The sequence below is a fragment of the Dendropsophus ebraccatus genome, unplaced genomic scaffold (assembly GCF_027789765.1).
Source record: "Dendropsophus ebraccatus isolate aDenEbr1 unplaced genomic scaffold, aDenEbr1.pat pat_scaffold_1339_ctg1, whole genome shotgun sequence".
In the NCBI taxonomy this organism is placed as follows: Eukaryota; Metazoa; Chordata; class Amphibia; order Anura; family Hylidae; genus Dendropsophus; species Dendropsophus ebraccatus.
The window spans coordinates 301-15,054 of record NW_027208759.1 but is presented as its reverse complement, the minus strand read 5'-3'; the positions used below and the strand labels follow the sequence as shown (position 1 = coordinate 15,054).

The 14,754-nt window shown below is 53.9% G+C and overlaps 1 pseudogene; it reads left to right on the top strand.

Annotated features, from left to right (window-relative positions):
• The window catches only part of LOC138775094 (ATP-binding cassette sub-family C member 9-like), a 42,746-nt pseudogene extending 28,501 nt beyond the window's left edge, over positions 1 to 14,245 (top strand).
• Positions 14,246 to 14,754: the final 509 nt, after the last annotated feature.

The window sequence follows — 14,754 nt, the reverse complement described above, 5'->3', positions numbered from 1 at the left end:
ATTTAAAAGCGCTATAAATGGAGTCCATGTAAATGAAAAGCTCGGAGCAACGCTCCGGATGCTTCGTGCCCATAACACAACCCAGTACCGAGAACGCCTGCAGCCAGTTGTTTATGGTTTTTGCGACTTTCGGTCTTTTATCATAACGGTCAGTAGCAACCTTTCGCTCTTTGTCGACGGTATGCTGATCCGTAGTGATCAAGGACCAAATATCAACATATTGGTTGTCCCAGATCTTTGTCTTAGTGTCGTCATCTAAATGCGTGCCCAGCGTCCTTGTGGACGCCAGCTTTCACCGGAGGCTGCTTAGCTCCGGCCTGAGGCAGAGGGACAGGATCAATTTTGCTGAGAATTGCCTTAAGGGCAGGGACGATATCACCAGCCCCCCCTCCCAATGCCCGTGCAAAGTCAAACTCACCCCCAACTGCAGACGACGACTGACCAGGCATCTCCTGAGGAATGGACATCATGCTTGAAGACAGCATCGGTGCTGCCAGTACCGTCTGGACCGGAGCCGGAGGAGCTGACGGCAGAGTCTGCGCCGCCGGAGCTGCAGCTTCTGGCCTAACTGAGCTGCACGGACTCCTCTTTCGGTGTGAAGGCTCCCGCCTTTTCTTGCTACGAGCTGACTCCCCATCAGAGCTCGAGGGGGTACATGACGAGGACCTTGAGGAAGGGGAGCGCCACCTAGAACTTCTGGAGCGCCTCGAACGGCTCCGTCGTCTAGACTCCCTGTGGTGACGTCGGGAATAGCGGCTCCTAGAGTCGCGGGATCTATGGCGCCTATGCCTGGCAGATCCTCTGGATGATGCATAAGATGGCGAGCGGGAGCGCCTATGCCCGCACACGCTGGCACGAGACCCCTCACCCCTTGCGAAGTCACAGGCAGCCGCTCCCTACAGGAGGCCTGATCACAACCACGCTGCACGGTAAAGCCTAACGCAGCGGGGGGCTGGCAAGGCGGCATGAGCGGGGGGGGGTTATTGTCGGGGGGGAGGGGGGGTACCGCAGGTGGTGGGACAGGAAGGGGGGGAAGAGCAGTCAGCCTGCTGCAAGGGGCTGGAAGAGCTGCACTCACCAGACTCATGGGAGGCAGGGGAGGCACAGGCCTGGTTACCCATCCTAGCTGACAATGGAGGGAGGGGGGGACCAGACACTGGGGAGGACTGAGTGGCCGCAATACCGCCGGACACTATACCGGCAGCGCGGGCGCAAGGGGAGGAGCCAACGGCAGCCCGACCGGAAGTGACGCCGGCGCGACCGCTACTTCGGCTCCACCACCTCCCCCCCCGCCGGCGCCGGGTAGAGAGCGGGGGACTGGGGCTAAGGCGTGCGGGTGGGCGGATACGCCAAGTGGATCGCCTGCCACCTCTGGGCACATCATGACCCAATTCTGCCCCCAAGCCAGCCAGTAGGCGGCCGAGGAAGGACGGGTCCTGCTGCAACTGCAGCCGCAGCGCATCGGTCAGATCCTGCTCCTGAGACATCACGCACAGAGACTCACAAACTCCTGTGGTGGCCAAGCGGAAAGAGGGTAAGCCCGCCCCTTACCCGGGCTTACCACCTATCTCCTCCCACCGCCTGCCCTTTCCTGGCAACACTCCTCCCCACCATTCCGACCGGAACTCCCACCATATGCAGCTATCCGTACCCAGCCCCATTCACAGACCATTAACCCCTTGCTCTCACCACCGCCCCATCAGTCCAAGACACCATGCCTTATACAGGCTGGTGTCCAATAGGATATACAGGGGGCGGGGCTGTGACTACCTCTCTAGACACAGGGGGCGGGCTGTGACTACCTCTCTAGACACATGATATACAGGAGGCGGGGCTGTGACTACCTCTATACACAGGATATACAGGGGGCGGGCTGTGACTACCTCTCTATACACATGATATACAGGGGGCGGGGCTGTGACTACCTCTGTATACAGGATATACAGGGGGCGGGGCTGTGATTACCTCTCTATACACAGGATATACAGGGGGCGGGGCTGTGATTACCTCTCTATACACAGGATATACAGGGGGCGGGGCTGTGACTACCTCTCTATACACAGGATATACAGGAGGCGGGGCTGTGACTACATCTCTTTATACAGGATATACATGGGGCGGGGCTGTGACTACCTCTGTATACAGGATATACAGGGGGCGGGGCTGTGATTACCTCTGTATACAGGATATACAGGGGGCGGGGCTGTGACTACCTCTCTGTATACAGGATATACAGGGGGCGGGGCTGTGACTACCTCTATACACAGGATATACAGGGGGCGGGGCTGTGACTACATCTCTTTATACAGGATATACAGGGGGCGAGGCTGTGATTACCTCTCTGTATACAGGATATACAGGGGGCGGGGCTGTGATTACCTCTCTGTATACAGGATATACAGGGGGCGGGGCTGTGACTACCTCTCTGTATACAGGATATACAGGGGGCGGGGCTGTGACTACCTCTATACACAGGATATACAGGGAGCGGGGCTGTGACTACATCTCTTCATACAGGATATACAGGGGGCGGGGCTGTGACTACCTCTCTATACACAGGATAGACAGGGGGCGGGGCTGTGACTACCTCTATACACAGGATATACAGGGGGCGGGGCTGTGACTACCTCTCTATACACAGGATATACAGGGGGCAGGGCTGTGACTACCTCTCTATACACAGGATATACAGGGGGCGGGGCTGTGACTACCTCTCTATACACAGGATATACAGGGGGCGGGGCTGTGACTACCTCTCTATACACAGGATATACAGGGGGCGGGGCTGTGACTACCTCTCTATACACAGAATATACAGGGGGCGGGGCTGTGACTACCTCTCTGTATACAGGATATACAGGGGGCGGGGCTGTGATTACCTCTCTGTATACAGGATATACAGGGGGCGGGGCTGTGACTACCTCTCTAGACACAGGATATACAGGGGGTGGGGCTGTGACTACCTCTATACACAGGATATACAGGGGGGCGGGGCTGTGACTACCTCTCTATACACAGGATATACAGGGGGGCGGGGCTGTGACTACCTCTGTATACACAGGATATACAGGGGGCGGGGCTGTGACTACCTCTCTATACACAGTATATACAGGAGGCGGGGCTGTGACTACCTCTCTGTATACAGGATATACAGGGGGCGGGCTGTGATTACCTCTCTATACACATGATATACAGGAGGCGGGGCTGTGACTACATCTCTTTATACAGGATATACAGGGGGCGGGGCTGTGATTACCTCTCTGTATACAGGATATACAGGGGGCGGGCTGTGATTACCTCTCTGTATACAGGATATACAGGGGGCGGGGCTGTGACTACCTCTCTATACACAGGATATACAGGGGGCGGGGCTGTGACTACCTCTCTATACACAGGATATACAGGGGCGGGGCTGTGACTACCTCTCTGTATACAGGATATACAGGGGCCGGGGCTGTGATTACCTCTCTATACACAGGATATACAGGGGGCGGGGCTGTGATTACCTCTCTGTATACAGGATATACAGGGGGCGGGGCTGTGATTACCTCTCTGTATACAGGATATACAGGGGGCGGGGCTGTGACTACCTCTGTATACAGGATATACAGGGGGCGGGGCTGTGACTACCTCGGTATACACATGATATACAAAGGGCGGGGCTGTGACTACCTCTGTATATACACAGGATATACAGGGGGCGGGGCTGTGATTACCTCTCTATACACAGGATATACAGGGGGCGGGGCTGTGATTACCTCTCTGTATACAGGATATACAGGGGGCGGGGCTGTGACTACCTCTCTATATACAGGATATACAGGGGGCGGGGCTGTGACTACCTCTGTATACAGGATATACAGGGGGCGGGGCTGTGACTACCTCTCTATACACATGATATACAGGGGGTGGGGCTGTGACTACCTCTCTATATACAGGATATACAGGGGCGGGGCTGTGACTACCTCTCTATACACAGGATATACAGGGGGCGGGGCTGTGACTACCTCTCTATACACAGGATATACAGGGGGCGGGGCTGTGACTACCACTCTATACACAGGATATACAGGGGGCGGGGCTGTGATTACCTCTCTGTATACAAGGGGCGGGGCTGTGACTACCTCTCTGTATACAAGGGGCGGGGCTGTGACTACCTCTCTGTATACAGGATATACAGGGGGCGGGGCTGTGACTACCTCTCTGTATACAGGATATACAGGGGGCGGGGCTGTGATTACCTCTCTGTATACAGGATATACAGGGGGCGGGGCTGTGATTACCTCTCTGTATACAGGATATACAGGGGGCGGGGCTGTGACTACCTCTCTATACACATGATATACAGGGGGCGGGGCTGTGATTACCTCTCTGTATACAGGATATACAGGGGGCGGGGCTGTGATTACCTCTCTGTATACAGGATATACAGGGGGTGGGGCTGTGACTACCTCTCTATATACAGGATATACAGGGGCGGGGCTGTGACTACCTCTCTATACACAGGATATACAGGGGGCGGGGCTGTGACTACCTCTCTGTATACAGGATATACAGGGGGCGGGGCTGTGATTACCTCTCTGTATACAGGATATACAGGGGGCGGGGCTGTGATTACCTCTCTGTATACAGGATATACAGGGGGTGGGGCTGTGACTACCTCTCTATACACAGGATATACAGGGGGCGGGGCTGTGACTACCTCTCTATACACAGGATATACAGGGGGCGGGGCTGTGACTACCTCTCTATGCACAGGATATACAGGGGGCGGGGCTGTGACTACCTCTCTGTATACAGGATATACAGGGGGCGGGGCTGTGACTACCTCTCTGTATACAGGATATACAGGGGGCGGGGCTGTGATTACCTCTCTGTATACAGGATATACAGGGGGCAGGGCTGTTATTACATCCTTATATGTATCAGTGATGTCACCCAGGGGGTGGGGCTGTTATGACATCATCATTATATATGAGTGATGTCACTCAGGGGGCGGGGCTGTGACCACCATGCTGACCCCTCCTCTTTCCTCCCTGTAGATTGTTATGGGGGTCATCCTCCTGTATAAGCTGCTGGGGGTCAGCGCTCTGGTGGGCGCGGCGGTCATCGTCTTGCTGGCTCCGGTACAGTACTTCATTGCCACCAAGCTGGCGGAGGTGCAGAAGAACACCCTGGTGAGTGTGGGGCCCCGGGGCCCGGCCGCTCCCATCAGCCTCTGCTCTCATCCTCTCCTCCATCTTTCTCAGGATTACTCCACCGAGAGGCTGAAGAAGACGAACGAGATCCTGAAGGGCATCAAACTGCTGAAGCTGTACGCCTGGGAGAACATCTTCTGCTCCAGCGTGGAGGAGACCCGGATGAAGGAGCTGACCAGCCTCAAGACCTTCGCCCTGCACACCTCCCTCTCCAGTCCGTCACCGGGGGGGATGGGGGGGGATGGATGATGGGGGGATGGATGATGGGTGATGGGGGGATGGATGATGGGTGAGGTGGATGATGGGTGATGGGCGGGTGGATGATGGGGGGTGGATGATGGGTGAGGTGGATGATGGGCGGGTGGATGATGGGGGGGAGGTGGATGATGGGGGGATGGGTGGATGATGGGTGAGGTGGATGATGGGTGATGGGGGGATGGATGATGGGTGAGGTGGATGATGGGTGATGGGGGGGTGGATGATGGGGGGGAGGTGGATGATGGGGGGATGGGTGGATGATGGGTGAGGTGGATGATGGGTGATGGGGGGATGGATGATGGGTGAGATGGGTGATGGGCGGGTGGATGATGGGGGGATGGGTGGATGATGGGGGGGAGGTGGATGATGGGGGGATGGGTGGATGATGGGTGAGGTGGATGATGGGTGATGGGGGGTGGATGATGGGTGATGGGGGGTGGATGATGGGTGATGGGCGGGTGGATGATGGGGGGATGGATAATGGGGGGATTGGTGGATGATGGGGGGTGGATGATGGGGGGGAGGTGGATGATGGGGGGATGGGTGGATGATGGGTGAGGTGGGTGATGGGGGGTGGATGATGGGGGGATGGATGATGGGTGATGGGGGTGGATGATGGAGGGATGGATGATGGGTGAGGTGGATAATGGGTCATGGGGGGATGGATGATGGGTGAGGTGGATGAAGGGGGGATGGATGATGGGTGAGGTGGATGATGGGGGGATGGATGATGGGGGGATGGATGATGGGTGATGGGGGTGGATGATGGAGGGATGGATGATGGATGATGGAGGGATGGATGATGGGGGGATGGATGATGGGTGAGGTGGATAATGGGTCATGGGGGGATGGATGATGGGGGGGTGGATGATGGGGGATGGATGATGGGTGAGGTGGATGATGGGTGATGGGGGGTGGATGATGGAGGGATGGATGATGGGTGAGGTGGATGATGGGTGATGGGGGGATGGATGATGGGGGGAGGTGGATGATGGGGGGATGGATGATGGGTGAGGTGGATAATGGGTCGTGGGGGGATGGATGATGGGGGGATGGATGATGGGTGATGGGGGGGTGGATGATGGGGGGATGGATGATGGGTGAGGTGGATTATGGGTGATGGGGGGTGGATGATGGAGGGATGGATGATGGGTGAGGTGGATGATGGGTGATGGGGGGAGGTGGATGATGGGTGAGGTGGATGATGGGTGATGGGGGGTGGATGATGGAGGGATGGGTGATGGGGGGGAGGTGGATGATGGGGGGATGGGTGGATGATGGGTGAGGTGGATGATGGGTGATGGGGGGTGGATGATGGGGGGATGGATGATGGGTGATGGGGGTGGATGATGGAGGGATGGATGATGGGTGAGGTGGATAATGGGTCATGGGGGGATGGATGATGGGTGAGGTGGATAATGGGTCATGGGGGGATGGATGATGGGTGAGGTGGATGAAGGGGGGATGGATGATGGGTGAGGTGGATGATGGGTGATGGGGGGATGGATGATGGGGGGTGGATGATGGGTGATGGGGGGATGGATGATGGGGGGATGGATGATGGGTGATGGGGGGTGGATGATGGGTGATGGGGGGTGGATGATGGGTGAGGTGGATGATGGGTGATGGGGGGATGGATGATGGGGGGTGGATGATGGGTGATGGGGGGGTGGATAATGGGGGGATGGATAATGGGGGGATTGGTGGATGATGGGTGAGGTGGATGATGGATGATGGGGGGAGGTGGATGATGGGGGGATGGATGATGGGTAAGGTGGATAATGGGTCATGGGGGGATGGATGATGGGGGGTGGATGATGGGTGATGGGGGGTGGATGATGGGTGATGGGGGGTGGATGATGGGTGATGGGGGGTGGATGATGGGTGAGGTGGATGATGGGTGATGGGGGATGGATGATGGGGGGTGGATGATGGGTGATGGGGGGGTGGATAATGGGGGGATGGATAATGGGGGGATTGGTGGATGATGGGTGAGGTGGATGATGGATGATGGGGGGAGGTGGATGAAGGGGGGATGGATGATGGGTAAGGTGGATAATGGGTCATGGGGGGATGGATGATGGGGGGTGGATGATGGGTGATGGGGGGGTGGATGATGGGGGGATGGATGATGGGTGAGGTGGATGATGGGTGATGGGGGGTGGATGATGGAGGGATGGATGATGGGTGAGGTGGATGATGGGTGATGGGGGGATGGATGATGGGGGGAGGTGGATGATGGGGGGATGGATGATGGGTGAGGTGGATAATGGGTCGTGGGGGGATGGATGATGGGTGAGGTGGATTATGGGTGATGGGGGGATGGATGATGGGTGAGGTGGATTATGGGTGATGGGGGGTGGATGATGGAGGGATGGGGGGAGGTGGATTATGGGTGATGGGGGGTGGATGATGGGTGATGGGGGGGGAGGTGGATGATGGGTGAGGTGGATGATGGGGGGTGGGTGATGGGGGGGAGGTGGATGATGGGGGATGGATGATGGGTGAGGTGGATGATGGGGGGGTGGATGATGGGTGAGGTGGATGATGGGTGATGGGGGGTGGATGATGGGGGGGAGGTGGATGATGGGGGATGGATGATGGGTGAGGTGGATATTGGGTCATGGGGGGATGGATGATGGGTGAGGTGGATGATGGGGGGATGGATGATGGGTGAGGTGGATGATGGCTGATGGAGGGGTGGATGATGGGAGTGAGGTGGATGATGGGGGTGATGTGGATGATGGGAGTGAGGTGGATGATGGGGGTGATGTGGATGATGGGGGTGATGTGGATGATAAGTGAGGTAGATGATGGGGGTGATGTGGATGATGGGGGTGATGTGGATGATAAGTGAGGTGGATGATGGGGGTGATGTGGATGATGGGAGTGAGCTGGATGATGGGGGTGATGTGGATGATAAGTGAGGTGGATGATGGGGGTGATGTGGATGATAAGTGAGGTGGATGATGGGGGTGATGTGGATGATAAGTGAGGTGGATGATAGGGGTGATGTGGATGATGGGAGTGAGCTGGATGATGGGGGTGATGTGGATTATAAGTGAGGTGGATGATGGGGGTGATGTGGATTATAAGTGAGGTGGATGATGGGAGTGCTCGGCCGGGCTCTGCTGCCGGGGATTAGATGCTGCTGAGAATCTGGGTCAGCCTGGCAGATGGGTAGAGCTGGGTAATATGGGGGAGGGGTGGTGGTGACCCTGTATACGCTGCTCATGTTCCCTGAGGAGATATCAGAGTATCAGCTGTGTATTCAGAGTCTTCACAGTAATGGTGGCGGCTCACGAGCTGGAAACAGGAACATGTCATTGCCCGCTGGGAGTTGTAGTTCATCCACAGCCAGAGACTCTAATGCCTGTAATCTTCTGTGTTTTGCAGTTTTCATGAATACAGCCATCCCCATAGCGGCCGTGCTGGCGGTAAGATCCCGATCTGTGGCTACTGTGCGGCCAGGGTGTGTGCGGGGGGACCTCCCTGACAGGGATAAATCGGGGGATATATATATACAGGGATAAATCGGGGGATATATATATATATTTACAGCTGCACAGTCCTCTCTATCCCCTCCCTGCACTCACCTCTATGGTCATACAGTTACAGCCGCACAGTCCTCTCTATCCCCTCCCTGCACTCACCTCTATGGTCATACAGATACAGCTGCACAGTCCTCTCTATGGTCATACACTTACAGCTGCACAGTCCTCTCTATCCCCTCCCTGCACTCACCTCTATGGTCATACAGATACAGCTGCACAGTCCTCTCTATGGTCATACACTTACAGCTGCACAGTCCTCTCTATCCCCTTCCTGCACTCGTCTCTATGGTCATACAGTTACAGCTGCACAATCCTCTCTATCCCCTCCCTGCCCTCACCTCTATGGTCATACAGATACAGCCGCACAGTCCTCTCTATCCCTTCCCTGCACTCCTCTCTATGGTCATACAGTTACAGCCGCACAGTCCTCTCTATGGTCATACAGTTACAGCCGCACAGTCCTCTCTATGGTCATACAATTACAGCCGCACAATCCTCTCTATCCCTTCCCTGCACTCCTCTCTATGGTCATACAGTTACAGCCGCACAGTCCTCTTTATGGTCATACAGTTACAGCCGCACAGTCCTCTCTATGGCCATACAGTTACAGCCACACAGTCCTCTCTATGGTCATACAATTACAGCCGCACAATCCTCTCTATCCCTTCCCTGCACTCCTCTCTATGGTCATACAGTTACAGCCGCACAGTCCTCTCTATGGTCATACAGTTACAGCCGCACAGTCCTCTCTATGGTCATACAATTACAGCCGCACAATCCTCTCTATCCCTTCCCTGCACTCCTCTCTATGGTCATACAGTTACAGCCGCACAGTCCTCTTTATGGTCATACAGTTACAGCCGCACAGTCCTCTCTATGGCCATACAGTTACAGCCGCACAGTCCTCTCTATGGCCATACAGTTACAGCCGCACAGTCCTCTCTATGGTCATACAATTACAGCCGCACAATCCTCTCTATCCCTTCCCTGCACTCCTCTCTATGGTCATACAGTTAGAGCCGCACAGTCCTCTTTATGGTCATACAGTTACAGCTGCACAGTCCTCTTTATGGTCATACAGTTACAGCCGCACAGTCCTCTCTATCCCCTCCCTGCACGCCTCTCTATGGTCATACAGTCCTTATGGGGTGATGTTGGGGTTGTATTGTGGACAGTTGGGGTGATATAACCTCGTGTGACCCCTGCAGTCGGGGGCAGGAGGAGGAGCTCTGCCCCTCATATAGACAGGTATGAGAGTTATAGGAGCGGGTGAGTGATGGCCATGTCTGTGGCCCCGGAGTCCCCCTTGTTCTTGGTTGTCTAATCCTCTGGTTTGTGATCCTCAGACGTTTGTGACACACAAGTATGTGGAGGGCGAGCCCCTGACCCCGGCCAACGCCTTTGCCTCCCTCTCCTTGTTCCACATCCTGGTGACGCCGCTCTTCATGCTCTCGACGGTGGTCAGATTTGCGGTGAAGGCGCTGGTCAGGTGCGTCCTCCTCGGGGGGTAATGGTCAGACCCCGACTCTCTGCTTAGAATGGTCAGACCCCGACTCTCTGCTGTAATGGTCAGACCCCGACTCTCTGCTTAGAATGGTCAGACCCCGACTCTCTGATGTAATGGTCAGACCCCGACTCCCTGATGTAATGGTCAGACCCCGACTCTCTGATGTAATGGTCAGACCCCGACTCTCTGATGTAATGGTCAGACCCCGACTCCCTGATGTAATGGTCAGACCCCGACTCTCTGATGTAATGGTCAGACCCCGACTCTCTGATGTAATGGTCAGACCCCGACTCTCTGATGTAATGGTCAGACCCCGACTCCCTGATGTAATGGTCAGACCCCGACTCTCTGCTTAGAATGGTCAGACCCCGACTCTCTGATGTAATGGTCAGACCCCGACTCCCTGATGTAATGGTCAGACCCCGACTCTCTGCTTAGAATGGTCAGACCCCGACTCTCTGATGTAATGGTCAGACCCCGACTCTCTGATGTAATGGTCAGACCCCGACTCTCTGATGTAATGGTCAGACCCCGACTCTCTGATGTAATGGTCAGACCCCGACTCTCTGATGTAATGGTCAGACCCCGACTCTCTGATGTAATGGTCAGACCCCGACTCTCTGATGTAATGGTCAGACCCCGACTCTCTGATGTAATGGTCAGACCCCGACTCTCTGATGTAATGGTCAGACCCCGACTCCCTGATGTAATGGTCAGACCCCGACTCCCTGATGTAATGGTCAGACCCCGACTCTCTGATGTAATGGTCAGACCCCGACTCTCTGCTTAGAATGGTCAGACCCCGACTCTCTGATGTAATGGTCAGACCCCGACTCTCTGATGTAATGGTCAGACCCCGACTCTCTGATGTAATGGTCAGACCCCGACTCTCTGATGTAATGGTCAGACCCCGACTCCCTGATGTAATGGTCAGACCCCGACTCTCTGATGTAATGGTCAGACCCCGACTCTCTGCTTAGAATGGTCTGTCCTCTCCTATAATCACCCGGTATACGTGACCTCCGCCTCTCGCCTTCTCTCCCTCCAGCGTCCAGAAACTAAATGAATTCTTCACCAGTGACGAAATCCGAGATGACAGCGCGAGAAACGGAGACTCCCCGGCCCTGCTGGACGCCTGCCGCAAACATCCCGGGATTGTATGTACAGCGACCTGTAATAACCCTATAATAACCCCGGGGTGCAGGCTCCTGTATATACACACATAGTGTCCTGTAATAACCCCGGGGTGCAGGCTCCTGTATATACACACATAGTGACCTGTAATAACCCTGTAATAACCCCGGGGTGCAGGCTCCTGTATATACACACATAGTGACCTGAAATAACCCTATAATAACCCTGGGGTGCAGGCTCCTGTATATACACACATAGCGACCTGTAATAACCCTATAATAACCCCGGGGTGCAGTCTCCTGTATATACACACATAGTGTCCTGTAATAACCCTATAATAACCCCGGGGTGCAGGCTCCTGTATATACACACATAGTGTCCTGTAATAACCCTATAATAACCCCGGGGTGCAGGCTCCTGTATATACACACATAGTGTCCTGTAATAACCCTATAATAATACCGGGGTGCAGGCTCCTGTATATACACACATAGTGTCCTGTAATAACCCCGGGGTGCAGGCTCCTGTATATACACACACAGTGTCCTGTAATAACCCTATAATAATACCGGGGTGCAGGCTCCTGTATATACACACATAGTGTCCTGTAATAACCCCGGGGTGCAGGCTCCTGTATATACACACATAGTGTCCTGTAATAACCCCGGGGTGCAGGCTCCTGTATATACACACATAGTGTCCTGTAATAACCCCGGGGTGCAGGCTCCTGTATATACACACATAGTGACCTGTAATAACCCTATAATAACCCCGGGGTGCAGGCTCCTGTATATACACACATAGTGTCCTGTAATAACCCTATAATAACCCCGGGGTGCAGGCTCCTGTATATACACACATAGTGTCCTGTAATAACCCTATAATAACCCCGGGGTGCAGTCTCCTGTATATACACACATAGCGACCTGTAATAACCCTATAATAACCCCGGGGTGCACCTATTGGCGATACCAGACCTGACCAATACCACCATACCCCCCACCCCCCTGGAAAAGACACCAGATTTACTGGCAAGTCTGAACGGGAGGAGGGAAACTAAAAAAATAAAAACAAAAAATTAGTTTTTTCTGTCTCCCTGCTCCCTGGTGCTGCCCCCCTGCAAGGTGCTGCCCTAGGCACCGGACCACGGGTGCCTAGTGGTAAATACGGCCCTGAATAACCTTATAATAGCCCCGGGGTGCAGGCTCCTGTATATACACACATAGCGACCTGTAATAACTCTATAATAACCCCGGGGTGCAGGCTCCTGTATATACACACATAGTGTCCTGTAATAACCCTATAATAACCCCGGGGTGCAGGCTCCTGTATATACACACATAGTGTCCTGTAATAACCCTATAATAACCCCGGGGTGCAGGCTCCTGTATATACACACATAGTGTCCTGTAATAACCCTATAATAACCCCGGGGTGCAGGCTCCAGTATATACTGACATAGCGACCTGTAATAACCTTATAATAACCCCGGGGTGCAGGCTCCTGTATATACACACATAGTGTCCTGTAATAACCCTATAATAACCCCGGGGTGCAGGCTCCAGTATATACTGACATAGCGACCTGTAATAACCTTATAATAACCCCGGGGTGCAGGCTCCTGTATATACACACATAGTGTCCTGTAATAACCCTATAATAACCCCGGGGTGCAGGCTCCTGTATATACACACATAGTGTCCTGTAATAACCCTATAATAACCCCGGGGTGCAGGCTCCTGTATATACACACATAGTGTCCTGTAATAACCCTATAATAACCCCGGGGTGCAGGCTCCTGTATATACACACATAGTGTCCTGTAATAACCCTATAATAACCCCGGGGTGCAGGCTCCTGTATATACACACATAGCGACCTGTAATAACCCTATAATAACCCCGGGGTGCAGGCTCCTGTATATACACACATAGTGTCCTGTAATAACCCTATAATAACCCCGGGGTGCAGGCTCCAGTATATACTGACATAGCGACCTGTAATAACCTTATAATAACCCCGGGGTGCAGGCTCCTGTATATACACACATAGTGTCCTGTAATAACCCTATAATAACCCCGGGGTGCAGGCTCCAGTATATACTGACATAGCGACCTGTAATAACCTTATAATAACCCCGGGGTGCAGGCTCCTGTATATACACACATAGTGTCCTGTAATAACCCTATAATAACCCCGGGGTGCAGGCTCCAGTATATACTGACATAGCGACCTGTAATAACCTTATAATAACCCCGGGGTGCAGGCTCTTGTATATACACACATAGCGACCTGTAATAACCCTATAGTAACCCCGGGGTGCAGGCTCCTGTATATACACACCTGTAATAACCGGGATTGTGGGTAGAAACACACTACTTGGGGTACTATGATGGGGTCTACAGAGGTGCAGAGGGACCCCATAGCTGTACCCCGCTCATCCATCGCTCCTGTGTCTGAAGCCTTTCTCACTCTCATTTCAGCATTCAAGAGCCATCAACAGGAAACAGCCGCTAAGGTACCAGCTGGACAGGTACGAGATGTCCCCCCGGAGACAACTGCGCCCCCAAGACAGCGAGGAGGCCGCCATCAAGGTAATAGAGAATAACATTGCACGGTGGCTCAGCGGTTAGCAGTGTAGCCTTGCAGCGCTGCAGTCCTGGGTTCAAATCCCATCAAATGCAGAGTGCTGCGGAATCTGTGTGCACTATACAAATAAAAGCATTATACTCTATCTCCTGTACATGGGAGGAGTCAGACTGTATCTACATCTATATGTACATTGTATCTACTGTATCACCTGTACATGGGAGGAGTCAGACTGTATCTACATCTATATGTACATTGTATCTACTGTATCACCTGTACATGGGAGGAGTCAGACTGTATCTGCATCTATATGTACATTGTATCTACTGTATCACCTGTACATGGGAGGAGTCAGGCTGTATCTACATCTATATGTACATTGTATCTGCTGTATCACCTGTACATGGGAGGAGTCAGGCTGTATCTACATCTATATGTACATTGTATCTACTGTATCACCTGTACATGGGAGGAGTCAGGCTGTATCTACATCTATATGTACATTGTATCTACT